Below are 25103 nucleotides of genomic sequence, written 5' to 3'. Positions count from 1 at the left end.
TTTATATTACTGTACTCACATCGCAATCTTCTGTTGAGTGAGAACTCTTTGCTCGTATTCATAGAGAGCCAGGTATACCTTTTGAATCTCACCCGGGATTTCCTGAGAGATCATTCAGCGAGCGAGTCCTCCCTCTGGACACGGGACTGAGCTGAAAGCTGCACGAATTCCTCACTGCGCGTCCTCTACTGTTACAGGTGGTCCAGAGTTAATGTGCAGCACAGTGACATGAACACTTTGAACTTTTTCTGTATGTGAAGGAAAATGCAAAAGAGCATGTAAAGTATTGATCACATAAAATATCCATGGTACAACTCGAGAAAAAACTGAAGCACAAAACAACGACTTTTGATGATTACAAGAGATTCAAGAAACACAACCGTCCACAGATGGGTTCGGAATCTGAACGCATAAGTCAAAAGAACAAAAGCGAAGTAAACTCTCTTCATTGTCTTATAGTTTATGTAATAAAACAATGTTTTTCTTTCTTTATAATTTCTTACTGTTGATAGACGATTTATTGACTTTTAACAGAATCACAACTACAAACATTTGGGGTTCAACTGTTATTCACATACTCCAACAAAGAGAAATGTTAGTGTCTTCCAGTGTGTGAGACAATTTCTAAAAAAATTAAAAAATAAGTTATAGAAATTAAATTGTTCTACTTTTTAGGCTTGCATAGTCTTATTCATATTTCAGTTAAGCCTTTTCTTCTGTAGTAATTTCATTTGATATTAAAATTAGTCCTGATTTACAAGAATTTTGTAATAAGTTTCAATTTAGGAAAATTGTGCCCAAAAGCTACCAAAACTGGTAATGTTCACATAATGTGTAATGCAAAAGCAGCAGTTGGGGTGGGAAACAAAAGGCATTTCTTGGTATGAATCCTAAAACTTCATAGATGGCGTTCTAGGACTTCTCGCTTCAGATAAAGCTGTTAATACATCATAGATTTCTACTCAATCAATATCTGCAGTGTTATCACTACCGAACGATAATTATAGATCCAGGCAATAATTCATGAGTTGTTTGTTAGAAAATTGTTTATGGTTTTTTTTAAACATATTTTCAATACCAGACAAAAAGTCGAAAGTTTCAATTTCATGCAACTGATGAAATCTCTCTTCGATGGAAGTTATAAGTACAGTACATCCAAAATACTGCGGAATCAATCAGATTTACATGTTTCTTGTGGATCCAGAAGATCATTTTGAGACTCAAAACATGCCTGTCTTTTCTTTTTTCGAGGACGAAGGAGTAGCAGCAGGAGTAGCAGTAATGGCAAGAACGTGTTTAGAGTTCAGCACTTCTCATTTCTAATGCAGAGCCATCGACTCGGAAAGTACCGCACGCGATAAAAGAAATTGCAGAATTGGTCTGTTCATGCTGCCTACACGCTTTGAATTGCTGGCATTTTCTGCAAGCGTTCCTTTCTGAGGGTTCATGAAATTCCTCACATTTGAGCCAACACTAAAATATTTCATTCGGGGTCGCCTAATTCATAGTGCAAACCGAATCTACAGGGGAATGCTGTGGCACATGAAGCCGTTTGTTATTCTGTTGTGAGGTGTGAGGGGCGGAATGCAAATCGAGTTGGTGAATAGAAAATGAAACAGGAGTCACTTCTTGAGCTACGAATTCCAAAAAGTATGAAAACCTGTGCATTTTAACAGTGCAGAATACTCACAAATTGCACTGAGTTGCTTGCTTTCTTCTGCTGCTTTTATATTTCAGTCATTCACTGTCAGCTAGCACTGGAACAATTCAAGAGAGGTAAAAATGGAAGCTGTCAGGGGTGGGATTTGAACCCACACCTCCATTTGGAGACCAGAACACCCAAGCCAGCTGGAAAGACACATGTCCTTGAGTCTGGCGCCTTAGACCACTCGGCCACCCTGACAATCGAAAGCAAGTGGTGTGCTGAATGCACCAGTAGTTGACTAAACTGAGTTTCTTCCCTGAAATGATTTGCTTGCGAAGACCCAAGTTGCCTTGAATGGATCTTGGAAATCAAATATACGGATGGATTGTTATTCGGTTGTGAGTTTTGAGGGGCGTATTATAAATTGAGTTGGTGAAAAGGCGCTTTTTGTTAGTCTGTCGGGAGGCTGCACAAGGTGTTTAGAGGGAGAACTTCTAAAAGGCAGGCTCTCTATGTTTAACATCAAGAAAGATTTTTTTTTCTCAATGGAAATGCTCTTTGGCGCTTTCAGCTTTATGTAGGGAACAACGTCTGCCGAGACCACTTTTGAGCCAGTGCATATGGTAATGTGCCACCAAGTACATTTAATATTGGCTGTGGTAGCGAGCTGCTTTTGTTTGTGAAGCTTTTACTTCTTTAAGCTGAATCATCGGCAGGAGTAGTTCATTAAATCGTTGCTCATTGCGCTCCATCAGAAATACCTTGTCCATGTTCAAAAGAGATCAGGGGATTTACTTCATGCTTTCACATGGCATACCTTACACGAAAGATTTAAATGGGGAATTGATTGTGCTTCTTGATGTTGTTCCTGTGGTTGCCTTGGTTACAATGGTGAACGTTCTTCCACGTTCTGCTAGAGTATCCACTGGGTGGGCCTTATCAATTGGCTCGGATAGGTCATCAGTGCTCCGTCTCCAGAAAAATAATCAGCACTGTCTTTTTTCTGTGCGCATGACCGTATTTTAAAACATATAAAATCACGAGTTCATTGATTTCTCCAAATAACAACAATACATTTTAACCCTTCAATCCAATAGTTTTACTCCAAGTGAAAAGCAGCGCAATATATAGAGAGATGATATTCAAAGATTTCAACGTTCTTGTTGGATTGCCTGTATGCAGATATCGCTCAGAATTGCTAATATGATTTTAATTCAGTTTTTCTCTACTACTTTCAGAGTCTTTTATTGACCTTGCTGAAGCAGAGAAGTGACATAATCACAAATGCGACCAGTTGTGCAGCTGTTTCTGGTTAATAATGATGAATGCGAAATAAAAAACAGCTCCTTGCACTAAGAGCAAGAGCAACCAACGCGCTCGCTTGTTGAGTTGGGTATTTTCCGAGCTACTCTTCCTTAGCTGTGTAGAGGTTTGATGGGTTTACTGAGACAATTATTCATTGTAGCAGTAATCACGAGGTGGTTCGCTGTGGTTTTTAGAAAATCAATCGTCAGAACAACTAACAACGCACACATACATGTTCAATACACGAGATACAGTTATTAATATAAATTGTGCACCAAACATATACCAGTCTGCCTGGATACAAGCGGCAGACCTTACTGTGAGGATTATCAATATACAAGGAATATAATCTCGAAGAGATGCAAACACAAAGAGATACACAACAGAGAATATATGTCAATATATATCGTTCGGTTACCAAATCGCTAATCAGTGTTATTTCCCCTGTTACTCTAAACTCGGAAGTAAATGCAATACTCGTGAATTAAATTGATAACAACTTGTGTTGAGGTACAATTGAATTCTCGAGACGCAATGTAGGACATGGGGTTTACTTATCCACTGTGTATGGATTTGGAATTTCCCGGCACGAACACCAAACCAGCTGACAGGCTCTGTTGCAGCCTTGGTTCCAGTGGTTGTCCAATGGGCGTTGTCCCGGCATCCTCTGGCTACCGGCCAACCAGTAGAGGTGCAGCTCGGAGTTGGACGGGCGGAGGAATCTAACTGCGATGCGCAGGGCAGTCGTTGCTCCGAGGGGATCTACCAGCAGTCCGGCTGGCTAGTAGAAAGTATCTATGCACAGAGTGTGACCGCAAGTCCGCACAAGTCACTCTTTTGCCCGGGAAGAAGCTGGTTCGTTCCCGGACCAGCGCTGCTACTGAATAAGCTATTCAGGTTGTCGACGAGGGTCCAACTGTAGGCTGCCGTTGATCAAGCGGAGCATTCACGTTGGTAGAATTCTGAGTACGTACGGGATCCTCGGCCTCGCGCTTAGAACAAAGTCCAAGTCCCAGTGCAGACAACAGCAGTTATCATGTGATTGTCTCTGAGGATGTGCGAAAATGGCCAAGGAGAGCCCCGATCTGAGGTTGCGCTCCCTTTTTAACCAAGACACAGATGTGTGCTGATTGGTTGAGATTTTGGCGGGCATTGGAGACCCACGTGGTGTTACCACGCCCTGCCAATCCCTGATTGGTTGATCACGGTGAGATATGAGTCACTTACTCTTGACACTTAGGAATGCAGTCCAGATGTCCATTCGGCACTCCCTAGACAGATAGGCACCAATGGATGACCATTGATCATAATAGCCAGGCTAAGCTAAGTGCATCCCCGTTTGGGAGCTGTCCCTTATCAAAAGAAAATATCTTAAATCAGCCTGCATGAATACTTTCTCTGTGGCTGCACCACAGAGATGGAGAGTGAGATGGGGCCTCATTTAGGAAAGCACAGCAACGCTTAATTCTGTCTTATTACCAAGTATTGCTGCTACAACTGCTTAAATTCAAACTAAACAGGACTATGGGAATGAGATTTGATTTCGAACTGGGATTTAAATAAATAGGACCACTGCACTACATTGTGCTTTATGTAAGACAAAAGGTGGGCTTCCTGTGTTTTCGATAACTCAGTTGTACGAGCGGAGGAATATAGTGGAAACAGCTGGGAACTCTTTGCTCTCTGGTTTGAATCTGGCTGGAAGAAAGGTGTTTTTTATGTTCTTTAATCAAAAAGTGAAAATGTATCTTTCACTTAGTTGTCTTATTTTCTAGGCCTGTAGACTCCTCACTCTTCCTAAAAGAAAATGCTGCAGATAATGATACAGTAGTTGTCAGAAGTTTAGTTCAGTGGTAGAGCACATACAGGCTGTATGTGGTTGTTTTCAATCGCCGGCGTCTCCACTCTGGATTTCTTCCTAAGCGCGATATCTTTCCTTACTTGTGTGTGAATTTCAGCGCGACACATAAACCCTTTGTCTGTTTTATAAAGATTATATTTTAAATCAGTTAAAACAAAAAAAGTACCAATTACATACATGTAGAAAACACATGTATCTAATTTGAAAATTTGGGCAATGTATTACTAGTAGTGGAGCTGAGCTCACAGAAGAGCAGTTGATATTGTTAAACCACGTATTATTTTTAAATGACGCTACTAAGCACTGGCACGGTGTTTGTGCAGTCCTACCCAAGCTTTCTATCGACTGGATGAGTCTCCTGTTCCATCTCCAATTCTTTCCGCACATTTCACCTGTTTCACCACCGTTATCATTAGACTATAGCCACTAATACGAGAATACTGTTCTGAAAGACTGTCTTAAATAATAATGTTGAAAAGGTTAATGATAAGAGTTTTTTTCATTAAGGTAACCATACATTTGCCTGTATAGTACAACTTATTATCTGTATCCGCAAATCCCCAATATTAATGCTGTCTCCTGAGAAACAGAAGTGTAGAGTCAAATAATATTACAACAAATCTATTCAATTAACACCCCTATGTGAACGAACACATTTAAGACTTACACCCCTTTTAAATATGTATTTCCTTCATTTCAGTTCTCTCCCCGGGATACCTGAAAATTCATTATAGTATAATAAAGTCTGTGCATGCATTACCTGTAATACAGCTACTAATATAGATAACTTTAAACTTCATTATTAAGATATTACACTTTTATTAATAAAATATGTATTGATAAAATTCCTTGTGAATAATTGTAGTGTCTGGAAAGCAATTGTTCATTACTTAATGACGATATTATTTCCACTACATTCAGGACAGTTCCAATGTAATCTATTGTTCCACTTCGTCTGCTTAGTCTCCTACTTTAGTAACATCTAATGGGGAGCAGCTGTTATTTTAGGTTTGTTGCAATTGAGAACAGGTTTGCTACAGAGCTGCTGACAAATTTCAGCAGCCAGTTTGTTGCAACTGACCCGTTGTAGCTACCAATCAGAAAAAAAACCAAACGCATCAACTTCAAAAGAGAAAGAACATTAAAAACAAATCTGGGGAACAACATAAACACAGAATCTAATGCAGAACTTTATCAAGTCTTCAGTGCTCCTCTTGTCTCAGTAGACCTCTCTCATATATTTGTGTACAGGTCAACTGGAGGTACACAGCTGTAATTTAAGTAGGGAGCTGCATCACAGCATGCGTGGGCTGCAAATGGAAAAGTATAGGTTTATTCCATGCTGAAAATAGAAGTAAACACAACGTTTCAGCTGTGGAGCCTTCTTTGATTGTGACTCGAAATAAATCTTTACTTGTTCGTTTGATGTTAATTTATCTCCATCAAATACCTAAGAGTATCTAAACTCGACAGTTGCTCTCAGTAGCTAAAGACACTGCTCCAGGTGAGGCTTGAACTCACAACCTCGGCATGACTGTGCTGTGCACTGCTGTATAAGTACCACGCACTGACCGATTGTGCCACTGGAGCTGTGCATCTTGTGTTCTTCATACAGACTGACGCTGCAGAAACACAGGGTGAAAACGGTTTCGGTTGTGGATCCATCTATACATGGGGAACACTAAAATAGCAAGGAAAATACAAGAAAAGAAACTGAAAGAATTGTGCTAACAGCAAAGGGGAACTGAGGGAGGTGGTCAGACAAGTAAATCAGCCTGGCAGATTATTTGTATCGACAGTTTTTGAGTCAATCAGCAAACAGATTTATCTTCATGTGCCTTAAACTGTGCAGTTTGTATCTTCGCTGTAGATAGGTTTCTTCAGAAGTCCGGTAAACTGACAATAATGGAGAACTAGCTGACGCACCCCGTCGTGAAGACCCTCTGTAAGGTGATTACACGTTTCAATTTCAAGTCGCCTCCTTTACACTCAATTGCAGCCCCGAAACTGAGAGAAAGCATGAGAAATGGCTTCAATTTCAATGTGAAAGTGCAGTACAGGCTCGATGGCTTCACATCTCCAATCAATCAAATAAAATTGTAGTAAAGCGATCTAAATATGACTCTGAAGTACTAGGAAAGATGATTATTTTGAGCGTGCCTCCAAGGGTCTGCTACGAGGCTTAAGTTGGCTTCTTATTCGCCAGCTTCTTATGCGTGTTTTTCGTTCCACCTTAAATGGTGCTGCTGTGATGTTATGTCGCCTTTCGCCTGTAGATGGCTCTCTTCGATCAGTACTAATCCGGCTGGAATACTGTAGACATCTTTACTGAAAAGGAATATCCAAATAAATAGCGACTGTCCAAATTATATTTTTGTATGGAATAGATTTCAGAAAATCGCAAACCAATTTTAAAAACTCACCACAACACGGACTTACACTGGGAAAAGGTGACTGTACTTTCTGCTTATTGCTACGGCCTTCCCCCCGATTATGAAAATGTCTCACAGTTCTGACACCGATGTGTGAAAGACAATGTAACAGACTATCAAAATCCTGAAGTACAAGAAATTTTAATGCACCAGTTTTTTAAATATGACCCTCTGATCCTGGGATGTCAGGATACATTTCGAAAAAGTATGGCACGAATTGCAAGAATTGCAATGGCACAAATTGTTGAGAATATCACTGACCTTGCCGATATTTGCAGGGGATACGAATGTTTTGCACATGTTGAACTACAACACGTAAAAATTGAGCTTCTTAGTCAATATCACCGGGAATGTCCAATAATGACGAACATCAGTAGCTTCAAGGAAACTTAGACTCGCACATGGAGTTTTATCTTCGAATGGAGGGTGGGAGAATTCATTTATACTCTCGTTGCTCATTAGCTAAACTATTTTAAAAATATGACACAGATTTGTTTGAGAAACTTGTAATCGCCTTAAAGAGAGTCTTCTTGAAGATGTGCACCAGCTAGCTCTCCACTGTCAATTGACAGGACTTTAGAAGAAACTGTTCTCATACAACCAACATACAAATTACACATCTTAAGGAACAAATCCGTGTACTAAATAACATAAAACTGTCGCTGCAAATTATCACCAAGCTGTTTTATGTGTCTGACCACCTCTTTCCTACTTTGCAGCGAGCACAAATCTTTTTGTTTCTTCATCGCTATTTTACTGTCTCTTTCCCCCATGTGGAGATGGATCCACAGCCGAAACTTTAGGTCAATTCCTGTTACTCTGTCTGATTGAAAGAGCTGTATTAAAGGCACTCCCATCTCTGCAGGAAAGTTATTGCTGCTCTCAACACAATATACTGCAGCCAAATATAGCGATACTGTCACTGCCTGTGGGCCACGTGTTCCTACTGTCAGTCTATTATGTCATGTTCATCCACACCCAGAAACATTACTGCTGGAGCATAAGAGTTATATAGGCGCAGTCCATAGAGCAAGAATCTCTTAATCTCAGAACTGTGGGTTCAGCCCCCACATCGGGTCCCTCTGTGTCAATTTGATCCCCCAATCCTTCTAGCATGACCTGATGGCGTAACAGTGATACCCAGTACCCAGCGAAATTCAGCTTTCTTTCCACATCGGCCGAACAAGAGTTTGTCTAAATCGAGGGAGATCTGCTCACAAGCAAGTATTAAACACTTCAGCATTTACTGTTCGAATACCACACTTTGTCAAAACACTGCCGCTTCTTAAGCTAATAAGTAACGGTTTTTGAGCACGCATTGTATTGTTAATGCTTATATTAAAAAAAGCATAAATTCACATAATGGAATTTTGATGGAACAAAGTAGTCCAGCCCCTTTACAACATTACATACCCACTGATTAAAGCTTAAAACTACAGCAGCAGGAGTAACAATAATGGCAACAACATGTTTGGAGTTCGGCATTTCATTTATTCTGCGGAAACATCGTATCGGAATGAACTGCCCGAGATAAAAGAGTAATTGCTGCTTCAGATCGTTTTTACAGAGCATTGCGTTGTTCTGTTCATGCTGACTACACGCTTTAAATTTGTCATTTACTACAAGCGTTGCTTTTCCGGGTTTTTCTGAAATTCCTCGCATTTGAGCCAGCACTAAAATATTTCATTCCCGTCGCTGAATACATCGTGGAAACGGTATTTGCAACCGAATGCTGTCACACATGAAACCTTTTTGTTATTCGGTTCTGAAGTTTGAAAATGAAAATAAAAAGGGGGTCAGTTCATAGGCTTGAAAGAAGACAGGGGTAAAGTTAGCTCGAAGTTCGAAAACGATTTTGGCACGCCTGTAGCGCTTTCACGAAACCTCTTAGAGTTGCGAGAATGCTTGTTTTGTGTATAAAATACATTGTGGATGCTTTCTCAGCCTTTACTTTTTCGTTTTTATGACATTTTTTTGACCAAGCACGAATATTCTTTTATCCATATCTTCGCAATGGAAGCACAGAACGCCGTCAAACCAAAAGCATTTTAAAGACCACGACTTGTGGATATTTCCACACTCTTTACATCAAACTATCAGTGAGCTAATTATCTTTTTTTACACCTCCGGTTTTTCATCGATGCGTAATTACGCACGAACTGGAACCCGGGGGACCGCTGTGTGCACACGTTCACAACGCGAGAAATACTGTTCAATACGGCTTCGTGCGAAAAACCCGTATATGACCATAGGAAGCAGAACAGCGCAGTCTCCCATTACCCAGACTGTAAGCACGGGAATAAAGCTTTGTTTGATTTCTGAAACCCTTCCTTTACGCCCTGTTTTCATTCAGGTAAGGGTCAACTATATTGAAAATACTACTGACAGCAGGAAGATTAAAATATTCTTTACTCAGCAGCTTATTAAAAACAGCTCCCATGATGTTCAAACCGAGTTTTTACACAGAACACTGACACAGCTTTGCATTCTGAATCTCTTTTTCTCATGCTTTTATTTAATATGGCACAATGCACTGGGATATGGGTATTCTGTTCACAAACCAATAGCATTTAAACCACAGCACCCACAATGCTGCAAGTGTTTTGCACACTAAGCAGGTCCTCTGACTTTTCCCAGCTTTGTTTTGGGTTGTGGAACCTTTCTTTATATTTTTTAGGATTTTCTGAAGATAACACTACAGGTAATACACTGGGACAGGTGGGTCAACTTCATGGCTCAATAGCATTTCAAATACAGCACCCACACTGCTGTACCCAAGTGTTTTACACATCAGACAGGCCCCCGAACCTCGTACAACCTTGCTGTGGCTGTGGCCCCTTTCTTTAATTTTTTTATGATTTTTTGAAGATAACACTACAGGTAATACACTGGGATAGGTGGGTCGTCTTCATGGCTCAATAGCATTTCAAATACAGCACCCACACTGCTGAAACCAAGTGTTTTACACACCAGACAGGCCCCCGAACCTCGTACAACCTTGCTGTGGCTGTGGCCCCTTTCTTAAATTTTTTATGATTTTTTGAAGATAACACTACAGGTAATACACTGGGATAGGTGGGTCGTCTTCATGGCTCAATAGCATTTCAAATACAGCACCCACACTGCTGAAACCAAGTGTTTTACACACCAGACAGGCCCCCGAACCTCGTACAACCTTGCTGTGGCTGTGGCCCCTTTCTTAAATTTTTTATGATTTTTTGAAGATAACACTACAGGTAATACACTGGGATAGGTGGGTCGTCTTCATGGCTCAATAGCATTTCAAATACAGCACCCACACTGCTGAAACCAAGTGTTTTACACACCAGACAGCCCCCAGAACCTTATACAACCTTTCTGTGGTTGTGGCCCCTTTCTTTATTTTTTTAATAAGAATTTTAGTTTTTTAATATGGCACCATTAGGGCACCATTACAGGCGGTACATGGGGATTGGGGGGTGCTATTCATGAGTCAATAGCTCTTCAAGCACAACAGCCACAGTGCTGCAACCAGGTGTTTTACACACCAGACAGCTCCCCTAACCTTATACAACCTCGCTTTGAGTTGTTTAACATTTCTTTCAAATCACTTGGGTTCATCAATCATTTGATCATTTTTCAGCGTGGAATAAACCTATTACTTGTTCCTTGGAGATTACCATCTGCTGATAAGATATGATCGCTATATTGACCATATACAATTTCTTGCATAAGGAATTCATATTTTGCATACACCGATCCCCCCGGAGTCCCAAGTGATTCTGGTTTTGGAAAGCTAAAGGACAATGAGCTTCACGATACCAGGGGGACAGTGGGTGGTCAAGTCTCCCCTAAACAATGGATCTTGTCAGATTATGATGTCAGTGCATTTAATAAATGTTGTTGAACTCTCTTTAGCCCAAATACAGAGGAGCCCAGACCCAGAATGTTACACATACTGACAGAGAGTGATCTCATTATGTGTGTTTGGATTTTAACAACTATTTTTATTGTTTGCTAGAACCAAAACAATCTATGTTAGACATTTTCATCTTCAGCCAAAAATACAAACCTGTGTACGTAGTGTGGTGCAGGTTCTTGTCCCATCCTGCTCTTGGTCCAGGTTGGAGGGTTGCACCGATTCTGAATCTTGTTAGCTGGTATGGATGGGTTTGGGGGTGTTGATACCAGAGTGGTCCAGGAGGGGGATTCAGGTGTCTCGGGGGCATTCTTGTTTTTCTATGAGTTCAGGTTGATTCTGTTGGTTCTGTCATGAATCTCCCCCACGCAGGCAAGCGCTCCCGCATTCCCTCGAGCTCTCCCCATACCAAACGTGCACATGTCAATCAGTCCTCTACTTAAACCCTCATCTGTCCCCCGGTCATTGCTCACGATTGAGATTCTCTCCTGGAGCTTACCTTCTAACTACGCCTTTGCCTTACTATGACTTCTCCCCTGGACCTCGACCCCGGTTTTCCGACAACTGCTTTAGCCACTCGATTTTGTACCTTCGCCTGTTTTACGCTTTCTCGGATCCTGACCCCAGCCTGTCTCTTCATTTACGCCTCTGCCTACCGACGCAACTTCTACGCCTTCCCGGACTCGGGCCCCTGCCTGTTTATTCCGACTACGCCTGCGTCTCGCGCCAACCCTACCAAGGGCACCGCATTGGATCCCTATCCTCAGCAGTCAGCCCCTGCGTGACAGGTTCTGAGTGTCTTGGTTACATCCGTTTGTGTGTATAGATGAAAAAGCTATTGAAGAGCACCCCCACACCCCCCACCCGTCTCGGTGGAAGTTGCCATGTTCAAAAAATCCTAAAAAGATAATTAAAGTTGCACACAACAAAGCATGACTGTGAAAGGTCAGGAGGCCTGCCTAGTGAGCACAACACTTGATTACAGTCAAAAAAACAATTAAAAAATAAATAAATGTTCCACAACTCAAAGCGAGGTTGTATAAGGTTAGGGGAAATGTCTGGTGTAAAACACCTGGTTGCAGCACTGTGGCTGTTGTGCTTGAAGGGCTATTGACTCGTGAAGAGCACGATGTACTATCCCCATGTACCGCCTGTCTAATGGTGCCATATTGAAAAACTCATAAAAAAATAAAGAAAGGGGCCACAACCACAGCAAGGTTGTATAAGGTTCTGGGGGCTGTCTGGTGTGTAAAACACCTGGTTTCAGCAGTGTGGCTGTTGTATTTGAAATGCTATTGAGCCATGAAGATGACCCACCTGTCCCAGTGTATTACATGTAGTGTTATTGTCACGACCACCAGCCAGCGGAGATCAACACGTAAGCGAGCCAATCAGCACCAGCAGCGGATTACTACTAACAAGCGCCGCCGCACGAGTTAACACACCTGCAATTGCTCTACCGTGCGGCACGCCGGGTTATTTATACCATTCGTACCTGATTCCCGTTGCTCGGTATTGAGTTCTCTACTTGTTGCTCAGCCTAGCGTTCTTACCCCTCTTTTGCCTTCCTGGAATTCTGCCTGCACCTTTTGCCTTCGGACTTCGGATCTCGTCTCGCCCCTTGGATTGTTTGCTATCATTGCCTGTTTTGGATTTGACCCTGTAGCTCTCTTTTCGACTACGATTCTGTCTCACGTTTTGGATTGTTCGCCACCAGTGCCTTTACCGGTTCTCGACTCACCTTCGCCTTCGGACTACGACTCAGCTCCTGGATTTGCTCGGTACGTTTACTTACCTCCCTGCGACTCCTGCATCTGCATTGGATCCTTTTCACCTCTACAGAGCAGCGTTACAGTTATCTTCAGAAAATCATAAAAAAATAAAGAAAGGGGCCACAGCCACAGCAAGGTTATATAAAGTTAGGGGGCCTGTCTGGTGTGTAAAACACTTGGTTTCAGCAGAGTGGGTGCTGTATTTGAAATGCTATTGAGCCATGAAGACGACCCATCTGTCCCAGTGTATTACCTGTAGTGTAATCTTCAGAAAATCATAAAAAATTAAAGAAAGGGGCCACAGCCACAGCAAGGTTGTACGAGGTCCGGGGGCCTGTCTGGTGTGTAAAACACTTGGTTTCAGCAGAGTGGGTGCTGTATTTGAAATGCTATTGAGCCATGAAGACGACCCACCTGTCCCAGTGTATTACCTGTAGTGTAATCTTCAGAAAATCATAAAAAAATTAAAGAAAGGGGCCACAGCCACAGCAAGGTTGTACGAGGTCCGGGGGCCTGTCTGGTGTGTAAAACACTTGGTTTCAGCAGAGTGGGTGCTGTATTTGAAATGCTATTGAGCCATGAAGACGACCCACCCGTCCCAGTGTATTACCTGTAGTGTTATCTTCAGAAACTCATTACAAAATAAAGAAAGGGGCCACAGCCACAGTAAGGTTGTATGAGGTTCGGGGGCCTGTCTGGTGTGTAAAACACTTGGTTTCAGCAGTGTGGGTGCTGTATTTGAAATGCTATTGAGCCATGAAGACAACCCACCCATCCCACCTGTAGTGTTATCTTCAGAAAATCATAAAAAAATAAAGGTTCCATAACCCAAAACAAAGCTGGGAATAGTCAGATGACCTGCTTAGTGTGCAAAACACTTACCTGCAGCATTGTGGGTGCTGTGGTTTAAATGCTATTGGTTTGTGAACCAGTGCATTGTGCCACATTAAATAAAAGCAAGAGAAAAAGAGATTCAGAACACAAAGCTGTCAGTGTTCTGTGTAAAAAATCGGTTTGAACATCATGGGAGCTGTTTTTAATAAGCTGCTGAGAAAAGAATATTTTAATCTTCCTGCTGTCAGTAGTATTGTGAATATAGTTGACCCTTACCTGAATGAAAACAGGGCGTAAAGGAAGGGTTTCAGAAATCAAACAAAGCTTTATTCCCGTGCTTACAGTCTGGGTAATGGGAGACTGCGCTGTTCTGCTTCCTATGGTCATATACGGGTTTTTCGCATGAAGCCGTATTGAACAGTATTTCTCGCGTTGTGAACGTGTGCACACAGCGGTCCCCCGGGTTCCAGTTCGTGCGTAATTACGCATCGATGAAAAACAGGAGGTTTAAAAAAAGATAATTAGCTCACCGATAGTTTGATGTAAAGGCTGTGGAAATATCCACAAGTCGTGGTCTTTAAAATGCTTTTGGTTTGAAGGCGTTCTGTGCTTCCATTGCGGAGATATGGACAAAAGCATATTCGTGCTTGGTCAAAAAAATGTCATAAAAACGAAAAAGTAAAGGCTGAGAAAGCATCCACAATGTATTTTATACACAAAGCAAGTGTTTTTGTAACTCTAAGAGATTTCGTGAAAGCGCTACAGGCGTGCCAAAATCGTTTTCGAACTTCAAGTTAACTTTACCCCGGTGTTTCCGCCAGGGAGTAAAAAAAAAAAACGCACTATGGTATCTCAGAATTGTGACTTAGAATCTCAGAATTGCGACCTAAAAACTCAGAATTTTGACTTTATATCTCACATTTGCGACTTTGAAATAGCCCATATTTCATTGTCTGTCCTTTTGTTACTGTAACGGATTCTTGTGCCCTCGCCGCTCCCACCCTGCTTCGTGCCTCACTGTATTGGCTCGAACCCAGGCCTTGCTAGCTGAGGTAAAGAGGAGTTTATTTTTTATAAGTTTCAGATTTAATAATTGTGAATTCCTCTGGATGTGAAGTGTCTATTTCTGTATCTTATTTCATATTCTGTCTCCGTTTTTGTATTTCTGGTGTTTCAATATATTTTTTTAAAAAAGCCCACCGGCCACTATTCCATCCGGGTACTATGGAAGCCTCACTGGCGAAAATGGGATTCCATACAAAATAATGTAATTATTATTATTATTTCTTTTTTTCATCATGGAATAAACCTATTACTTGTTCCTTTGCGACATACAATTTGTACGATCTGGTTGCAGTGATGAGGGCACCGCTCTCCCCTGCGCATAACAGGGATGCTGGCCGCCGGGACTAAAGAAAGTGTTCTTTAGCTCAGCTGGCAAGACCTGGGCTCGAGCCAATGCAGTAAGGCACGAGCTAGAGTGGGAGCAGCGAGGGTACAAACCCTAGAACCCGAATCCGTCACAATAACAAAATGACAGACAATTAAATATGGGCTATTTCGAAGTTGCAAATGTGAGATATGAAGTCGGAGTTGTGAGTTACTAAGTCGCAATTCTGAGTTACTTAGTTGGAATTCTGCGATACCATAGCACGTTTTTTTGTAACTCCCTGGCGGAAACGGGCTTTCATACATTTCAATTAGTCTGATCAGTGTAGGACAAGTTAATGTAGAATCATTACTATGTCTGTCTCTTGTTTGTATATAAATGAATGTCTTTGACAACTTAATGTTAGCTTTTAATTTAGTTTTAGTTTTACGATGTAGGTCAGGCGTTGACATATGCACGAGCATACGAAATGTCTCACTCCTGATTCAGCTCATGCTCCATAGGAGAGAAGAGATTCCTCCTGCTTCTCGTACAATCATATCAGAACAGAAGCCCGTGTCGCCCAGCTCTGATTCAAGAGCGACTCGCATCTTCAGCCCTCTTTTTATTCGTGATCCTAATTGTCTTTAGTTATGATCAATATTGAACTTTTCCTAAATAAAACGACAATAATCAAACATGCAGGCAGACGTTTAAAAAGTATTAGGAGCTGACAGGGTGCCCCTTTGGAATAGTTGTCAGAAAATGTGAGAAAAGGAAAGGTATGTACAGTAAGCTCTCACACACAGCATTAGAGATTGGCATCTGATTGGAAAAAAAACTACCTGTCTCCCCAGCATTTAACGGTGTTGTTGTTTTGATTTTACATATTGTTAGCATTTTAATGAATTGTTAAAAGATTGATACACAAATCGCTAAATAAGAAAACGTAAAAACCCTAGCTGTAAGCAATTGGCCATTCATATTCCTGAATTTTAAATCCCTGTGTTTTTCTGTATCCGAATGCCTGGTGCAGCTAATTTGAAAGCGGAGTCTACGATTTACTGTATTGCAGAAGCGTATTGTTGCCACCAAGGAAAAAAAATCCTGAGTTTACAGGAGTAAAAGAGGAAACAAATGCAAACACCGTTTAGAAAAAACACACGTCTCAGGCCTTAACCATGACAAGGACGGGATTTGAACCAAGACGAGCAGAGCACAATGGATTAACAATCCATAAAGTGACTCCTGATTAATTTTCTTTTCGCTTCCTCGATTTGTAGTACGCTCCTCAGTCCTTACAACCGATAAACAAAACGACTTCATGTGCCACAGCATCCTGCTGCAGGTACTGTTTGCACCGTGCATTAGGCGAACCCGAATTAAATATTTCAAATATGTGAAGAATTTCATGAAAAAGATCACAGCCAATGTCAGCAAATCGGAGCCTGTAGGCAGCTTCAACAGAACAAAACGATCTGAAGCCGCAATTCTTTCATAGAGTGTATTGTGACACTCTAACCACGTTGTTGCTATTACTGCTACTTCTGCTGCCGTTGCTTTTAACTCTACTCAGCGGGCAAGTAAAGTTGTACAAGGAATAGACTACTTTGAGCCGTCCAAATTCCATAATGTGAATTTAAGCTTTTTTTTAAATTAATAACAGCATTAGTAATACAATGCGTGCTCAGAAACGTTACTTATTAGCTTATGAAGCAATATTGTTTCGACAATTTGCGGTCTTCAAAACGTAAACGCTGAAGTTTTTATACTTCCTTGTGAGCAGATCACCTTTGATTTAGAAAAGGAAAACTTACTCCCCTGTTGCTTTCATTGCAATATCTGAATCGAGACCCAAGCGCTAAGAAAGCTGAAAAACGCAGAAGTAATAAACCCGATTTTAATTTAGATACACATTTTCTAATGCAGCCTTCATTACAAGACAGTTTATTTCTCGAAAGCGTGTTATGTAAAAAAGAGAAAAACGAAAATATATGGATGACAATATTTAAAAGATGAAGATTTTACTTTTGAGAAATTGTCATTTTATGTATCTAGACGCTTTTCAACCACTGGTTTTAGACCTTTGCTATGCTTCCTGAATCATTTTCAGTGTTATAAACTGGGTGTGGAGATAGCGATCACTTTGTAGAGCAGTTGATAGGCTGGAGCTGTTCAGACTACTCGTTATTTCTCAAACGCTTCCATCATTTTTCTTTCACGCTAGGACGCGAGTGTGTTCATGTGTTTGGTTTTCGTTTCACTGATTCTCATTGAAGATTTGGGAATTAACGAAGAAAGAATCAGTAGCCAGGAAGGCAGAAGCTTTGGTTCTCAACGATCTTGAAGACACGCCCATGTAGAGCAGCGTGTGATGATTTGTACTACAAAAGACCAAGTGCTCAGTGACGTCTGCGTTTACCGTTGAAACTTTTCATCTCAGGTGCAAAAGCAGTTCTGTTAAACAAAGCTGAGTGGCGCAGCAGAAGCGTGCCGGGCCCATAACCCAAAGATCGATGGATCAAAGCCATCTTCTGCTATACACGTTTTATGCACGATTGATAAGCATACCATCAGTTTAATGACGTGCATTGAAACTGATTTCTTCTCTCGTGTGTGCAAACTTCACACTTACGGTGCTCTTTAATCTTTACAAATATGCAGATGCCCAAATGTTTCTTTGGTTGTTCTCAGATCCTTTATAGATTCCTCAAATCCTTCAAATAAACATCCATATCAGCACAATTATGTTTATATATTTTAAAATTAAGGGACATACAACAAAAATATCAATGTACATTTGTACTGTGCTCATTTAATAATGATTGTCAAGGATTGTCAAGCTCTCCAACAACTCTGTGTTATAATTTTAAAATATTTATGCTAAGGATACACAACGGGTGTATAAGGCATTCTAACTACAGCCAGCTGAAGATAAAATTCCACACGTGAAAATGGTTTAAAACACGCACATTTCCTGCAAAGTTCAAGAGGGCTTTTAGCGGAGATTATGTTTACATCGAAACAATCCGAAGCGCGTCCCTGACCACCAGCCCTTTGTTTAACAGCTGTACAAAGACACACTCTCGTGTACAAGGAAATGTTGTGTTTAGCAGAAGTGAGTTAACATGATCCGCGACCTAATTTACCAGAGCAAATACTCACCCAGCAAGGTCTGCTTTACTACAAAAGAGAAGTAGAGTGAAAGACGTGATAATTTCACGGCATTGTGGAAGAAAACACTTTTTTCTTTGAATTCTAAATCAATCAGAATTTCAGAGCGACACATAAACGTTTTCTCTGTTTAAAAGTGAGATTTTTTAAAACTGATAAAAATGTAAAAAACGTTTCTCACTTAGAAATTTTAGATGGGGTGGTGTATTACTAGTAGCGGCGCTGAACTCACCATGTGCAATTCAGTTATGTGACGGGCAAATGGTTTAATGGATAACGTGTCTGATTTCGGTTTATACGATTGTCGATTCGACTTCTATCGGTGTTGTGTGATTTTAAATCAGGCTCCTCAGAAATAGATGTCCGTTATGTAAATGAACCGCACCTGAAAGCAAACGTTGGGTCTGGTTTCCTTTTTTTCCTGCATGCAATAGCAAATCATTACAAAACAAGGACGCTAATGTCCAATAGCGTTAGTCATTTAAGTAAACATGAATATACTGTAAGGTGTTAGTACATGGGAGTTTCAACCACAATAAAAAAGGGCAAATTATAATTACAGGCTTCAGACAATTTTTCATACAAATGTGACCAAACACTCCCTAACTTTTAGGTTTGCTTGAACCTGTAATAATAAAGAGGTCTGAAACTTCCATTCTCTGATGTTACTGTCTCTAAAGCCAGACGTGATGTTTTGCGGATATGCAGTGTGTCTTTCCTCTTGTCGTGTTCAAGATGATTCGCTGCATAAGCTCCTGACTGGGTGTTCTGTACTGCGCTGTTATTTCATTCAGATTACCTATGTGGTGTACAGATAAAACCCGACTACGTGGTGTAATCTCCAGGGTCGGCACCAGCAGCACCTGCAAACTCCTCAGCTGACCTCGACGTGATTTGAACACGCAACCTTCTGATCTGGAGTCAGACGCCCTACTGTTGCACCACGAGGTCACTTGTGACAAGTGCTTTTAATTCACCCAAAGAGAACAATCAGCGTCCCTGAAAACGATTTTATTCATTCTCTCTTGTGAGGAGCGCCACTCTTCCAACGAGGGTCTCTTCTTCCCAGACCACAGATTATTCTTTCCGCCCGGCTCTCTCACAGAGAGCAGACACACCGTCTCCACTGATGTATTTACTACATCTATAGATCTGACCCCCTACAGCCCCGGTATTCCTGGACAGGATATTTACCACCAGCCTCGTGAACTTCTCATCTTGACCTCTCCCAGGAGGAGCACAATTAACACAGAATCCTCTCTCCATTTAGCAAATAACACAAAACACTGTTTACCTGTCAAGACAGAAAACCGGGCTGCTCCAGGTGAGGCTTGAACTCACAACCGTGGCATGACTCCACTGATCATGTCATTTTACAAAGCCTGAACCAGGAAAGCGACTGTAAGTCGAGCAGTTATGGCGTTGTTTTAATACTTGCCTACTCTTTCAATTTTTCGGTCAAATCTTTTATTTGGGAGTACTTTCAATTGATGTTAATCCTTGTCCCGATGCACGATTCTGGGCCATGGTGCATCTTGAATAATGTTCTTATAGGCTTCAGTTTGGAAAAGTGCGCTCTTCAGAAGCTCCCGAAACCGCTAATGGTTACATAACACTTAATGCAAAAGCAACGTTCGGGTTTGAAAAAGAATATTACTTGCTATGAATACAAACACTGTTACAGGAGGCGTGTTAGGGCTAATTTATCTTAGATCATCAATTCATCTTACATTTCTTCTCCATCTATATCAACAGCGTAATCCCTACTGAGCGCTAAAGGCAGGTCCTGGCAATACAATCTTCTTTAGAAAACATTTTTCAAACTATTTCCACTACCATACGTAAAGTGAAAGATACTGATTGCATGCAACTAATAAAATCTCTCTTCCAGGGATGTTGCAGCTAGATACAAATTACAATCCAAAATGTATCAGCTTTAAAATTTTCTTTTGGATCCATAAGACGATCAGCATAAGACTCAAAATATACCTGTGTTTGATTGTACAGCATAGATTGTACAGCATTTATGTTTATATTTATGTTAAAATCAAGGTAAATATATCAAAATATCAACATCCAACTTCACAGTGCTAACGTAACAATGCTTCTCAAACAATTCCGCGTTGTATTTCTAAACTCTTTAAGCAGAGGACGCAACAGGAGTATAAATGATATCTCCCGCCAGTCAAAGATAGTTTTCCATGGGTGAATATGGTTTTCTGGGAGTTGCGATGTTGGTCACTATTGGACTTCCCCAGTGATATTGACTCAGGCACTCAACTGTTTAAGTGTTGTTGTTGGACACAAGCAAAAGACTCGCATTTTCTGCAAATATAGAGGGTTAAGGTTTCGGTTTTAGCGGAGACAGTGTTTACATCGACAATAATAACAAGATCATCCCTGGGTGGGTTCAAACCACCAACCTTTCAGTTAACAGCTGAACATGCTCACTGATTGCACCACAGAGACTGTTGAGAGAGGCTTTTCTCCATTCACATGCAATTGCTTGCATTTTCATGCCAACCGGCAAGATTTCTTCTGCACTGATAGCCAAGAATTAAATTTCATTTTTCACAAGCTGTATGAATTTTTTGAAAAACAAGTTGTTGCAGAAAGGAAATGCATTCATGCATTAAACTAAATCAAGCCCTATGTGGTTGTGTCACAGTAAAGTGAACCCTATGGGCGAGGAATGTTCCTGCTTCATGTCCGACTATGCCACCTAGCAATACAAACGGGGTGCTAGGGCCCCTCTACATTACCACAGGTTCTTTTTATCTCCCAGAATCACCAATGCTCACACAGACCAGCGACAAGCATTTGTATTGTATAAGTGCCCTTTTTATTTTCCAACTACATTCACATTCACTGTCACCCAAAAACACAATGAAAACTGTATTCACAGCAGCAAAAGGTCCTTCCCAGGGGCAGCAATCTTTCCTGTAAAATACTGAAGAGAGGCTACTCGAACGTTTCTACTTAGTACCTGTAGTCTCTGATGGCCCACTTGAAGGAGACGGGTATCGCCTAGTCCTGTTCCCCAGTCTCCATTCAGATAATGATAGAAATCCTCTGCGGGCTGTATTACATTCCCCTCAGTTTGAATCGGCTAGCTGTGCCAGTTTCCTTGTTCCTCACCTTCAGGTGTTAAATGTCTCTGTACAGTACCTCTGTTTCAATGCCAATGTCTCTTGTTGTCGTCAGTTACTGAACCAGTAGATCCTTGCCTCCAGGTATTAGAAGTCTCTGCAGAGTACCTCCGGGGTCTTGCACTCTGCAGCTTCCCTTGTGCTGCCTGTGTCGTGTCCAGGGTCCAGTGGGAATCGGGAGCCCCCTCTGTTCTGTCTCAGGTGTTTGTATCCCACTCCTTAGCCAATCCCTTTCAGGGAGTTTTCCAATGTCCCTGACAGAATCGGATTTGCCCAGTATTTTTCCAGGAGGAAGCTTGTGTTGTTTGAGGGGTGTGGGTGTGCCGAGCTAGGTGTCATGGGACCTTATCAGTTCACCCCTTGGTCTGGCTAAAACTGGCTCAGCGACTCCTCACACCTCCAAGTCTCGATACCTAATTGTACCTGCTAGGCGGTATTCATTAGGACAACTGCAGTCGCCTCCCTTGAGTGAGAGGCAACATTGACACCATTATGGAAATCAACATAACCTAATCAACCCCAGCCTGTTACTGCCTCAATGACCCACATCCTGTAACACTAATCAACATAACCCACTCAATCCCAGCCCGTGACTGCCTCAATGACCCACATCCTGCAACACAAGCTTCACCTGGAGCACAATGGCTGTGTTTTCAGCTATGGAAACTTACCGTTGACTTTAAGTCGGTGTTTGTGTTGCTTTTTCTGCTCGATGGATCTATATTAATGCAGGCACACATGCTTCCACGGCAAGTTATTTTATTGCTGTTCACAAACCAACACACTGCAGACACCTCTGATACTCTCACTGCTTGTGGACCACGTGTTCCTGCTGTCAGCCTACTATACCAAGTTCATGCAGATCTACAAACATTACTGCTCTAGTACAGGAGTGAAAGATGAAACGAGAGGTCACCCACTTTAAAAAAGCACATTTGTCAAAACTTAAAATCGACAACGATGGGATTCAAACCCACATGTGCAGAGTATAATAGATTAGCACTCTATCGCCTTAACCACTCCATCACCTGGTCACAGAAGTTAGCCTCCTGACATGAGTTAGTGCTCAAGATGGTCGTCTTTCCTCTACTCAAGGATCATTTTCCTCTTCCACCTGCGATTTCACCATTTTCCTTGAAGATGTCAAACATAAAAAGCGCATTGAGGTCCTTGGACTTAAAAAAAAAGAAAAAAAAACATAATTGAGTAGTAGTTTATGTGGTAATTTCAGGTACAATGTAAGAACTTAGTTAACTAGTCCCACAGTAATGTAATGATAGGGGTCCTATCAATAGAAAAAAAAATACATGTAACCCGAAAACACGACAGCCACAATGCGAGAAGCCTTCCGGGAACCTAGGTAAATCACTGTAGTAGTCTAACTACTACAGAAAATACAATTTAAAAAAAATAATTAACGGAACAATTTCAAAACAAAAAGAACATTACAAACAAATCTGGGGAACAACAAAAACACAGATTCTAATGTGAGAGCTTTTTCAAGTCTTCGGTACCCCATCGTGCTCCCTTAGTCCCAGTAGACCTCATTTATCTGTATACAGCAGGGGGTCCACAGCTGATGGGAAATTAAGTAGGAAGCTGAGTCAGCATGCGTGGGCTGCAAAGGAAAAAGTATAGGTTTATTCCATGCTGAAAAGAGAAGGAAATACGACGTGGACCCTTCTTCGGGTGTGACATGGAATAAACCCTTTACCTGTTACACTGATGTTAATTTAGACCGGAACTCCAGCAAATACCTAAAAGACTACAATCCCACTACATAAGGTGTTAAGGACAACCTATACGTAGCAGCATCTAAACTGGTTGCTTTCAAAAGCTAAAGACCTGCGCAGGCTGACGTTGCACAAACACAGGGTGAAACACGGTTTTGGCATGTTTTCCGTCTCTGCCTGGGGGGGAAGGGACAGTAAAATAGCAAGGAAAATACAAGGGAAGAAAATGAAAAAACAGTGCTCACTGCAAAACAAAATTAAAAAGAACATTAAAAACATATCTGGGGAACAACAAAAACACATAATCTAACTGCGAGAGCTTTTTCAAGTTTTCGGTACTCCATCGTGCTCTTCTCGTCTAAGAAGATATCTCTCATCTACCTGTGTACAGGCCAGCTGAGGGTCCACAGCTGATGGTAATTTAAGTAAGTAGCTGTGTCAGCATGCATGGGCTGCAAAGGAACGAGTAAAGGTTTATCCCATGCTAAACAACGTTTCGGGCAGTGGAGCCTTCTTTGGGTTTGGTACAGAGTAAACCTTTACTTGTTTCATTCATGTTAATTTAGACCTGATCTCCAGCAAATACCTAAGAGCACCTAAACTCAAGAGTTGCTTTCAGTAGCTAAAGACACAGGCTACACTGCTCCAGGTAAAGCTCAAACCTCAGCATAACTCCGCTGGGCGCTGCCGTATAAGCACCACGCACTGACTGATTGCGCCACTGCAGTTGCATGATTTATTTTCCATGCACAGACTGACGTTGCACAAACACAGGGTGAAACAGGGTTTCGGCATGTTTTCCATCTCTGCGTGGGGGGAAAGGGACAGTAAGATAGCAAGGAAAATACAAGGGAAGAAAAAGAAAAAAATACTGCTCACTGCAAAGTAGGGAGAAGATCCTGGGTTTCGGTATTTTGTTTTATCGCGCCCTTTGTTCCTCTCTCCAGTGCCCCCTGCCTAAAGTGACGCTTCCCTTTCTCAGCCTGAAACACAAGCGAGGCACAAGCAATGATCCCTCCAGGTTTCTGTAGTGTTGCGGTTATCACGGTTGCATAACACGCAAAAGGTCCCTGGTTCGAGACTGGGTGGAAACAGACTCTTCTTGCAAGCCCCTGTACTTCATTGAGGTCTTGAGCCACCAGTCATTGGTTCCCAATGTATTTCCGGTGCCTTCATGCACTCTTGTACCAAACGCACGTTTCTTCTGTACGCGGAGCCGATCATTTGCAATTTGGCTGTGCCGACAGACCAAGACAAGCTCTGTCGGCTCAAAAGCAACAGAAAGATTAGCATCCAGCGGGGGCCTCTTAGTGAGCCCAAGATATCATCAAGAATCGGCTCCAGCAACAGGGCTGGGCGCATTGTTCCATTCTCCGACCACTCTCGGTGTAAACAAGTCCCTCCTGCTCTCTGCTTGAAATGCACTTTCCTGCGTTTGCTTTGGTGTAACTGGCTTCCCCTGCATGGGTGAATGTGCAGAAGATCCTTAGTAAGTCATTGAAGAAAACCGAGAAGAGGTCGGAGTGGCCTCTGTCATTCATCAACGATCCAGTCAGGCAGTACTCCTCTGTAAAGCGCCGTTCTTTCACATCGATTGGCTTTTTTTTGCCTTCATTCGTGCAAGTAGTAAAAGCAGACGCCCCTATTCTACCGTGACCCGGATTCGAACCAGGGTTGTTGCGGCCACAACACAAAGTACTGACCACTATACGATCACGGCGAGTTACCAAGACACACGGGGCAGGTGGAAAAGGCTGTGTTTTCTTCGTGTGACATAATTCGGAAAAGTCCTGACTTTGCATTTCAAGTGAGCCCCAGTATACATCGACCCTTGAGTGACAACTCTCTTGCGTGTTTTCTCATCTTTATGTAGATTGGACATTTCAGCATTTCGCGTCTGAACGGAATACACAAACGACCAACTCGGAATG

The 25103-nt window shown here is 41.7% G+C and overlaps 2 non-coding genes across 2 annotated transcripts; both read right to left on the bottom strand.

The window, feature by feature from the left end:
* Positions 1-1790: 1790 nt before the first annotated feature.
* Positions 1791-1903, bottom strand: trnal-caa (transfer RNA leucine (anticodon CAA)). Its single transcript has 2 exons — positions 1866-1903; positions 1791-1836 (listed from the first exon to the last, which is right to left on the bottom strand). It is a non-coding gene; the product is annotated as a tRNA-Leu (tRNA).
* Positions 1904-6307: 4404 nt separating this feature from the next.
* trnai-uau (transfer RNA isoleucine (anticodon UAU)) lies at positions 6308-6401 on the bottom strand. The gene is made up of 2 exons: positions 6364-6401; positions 6308-6343 (listed from the first exon to the last, which is right to left on the bottom strand). It is a non-coding gene; the product is annotated as a tRNA-Ile (tRNA).
* Between the last annotated feature and the right edge of the window lie 18702 nt (positions 6402-25103).

Source organism: Lepisosteus platostomus, chromosome 5 (genome assembly GCF_059453375.1).
Source record: "Lepisosteus platostomus isolate fLepPlt1 chromosome 5, fLepPlt1.hap1, whole genome shotgun sequence".
Taxonomy (NCBI): Eukaryota; Metazoa; Chordata; class Actinopteri; order Semionotiformes; family Lepisosteidae; genus Lepisosteus; species Lepisosteus platostomus.
Note: the sequence above shows the minus strand (reverse complement) of the source record. Positions and strands in the feature narration are given on the sequence as shown.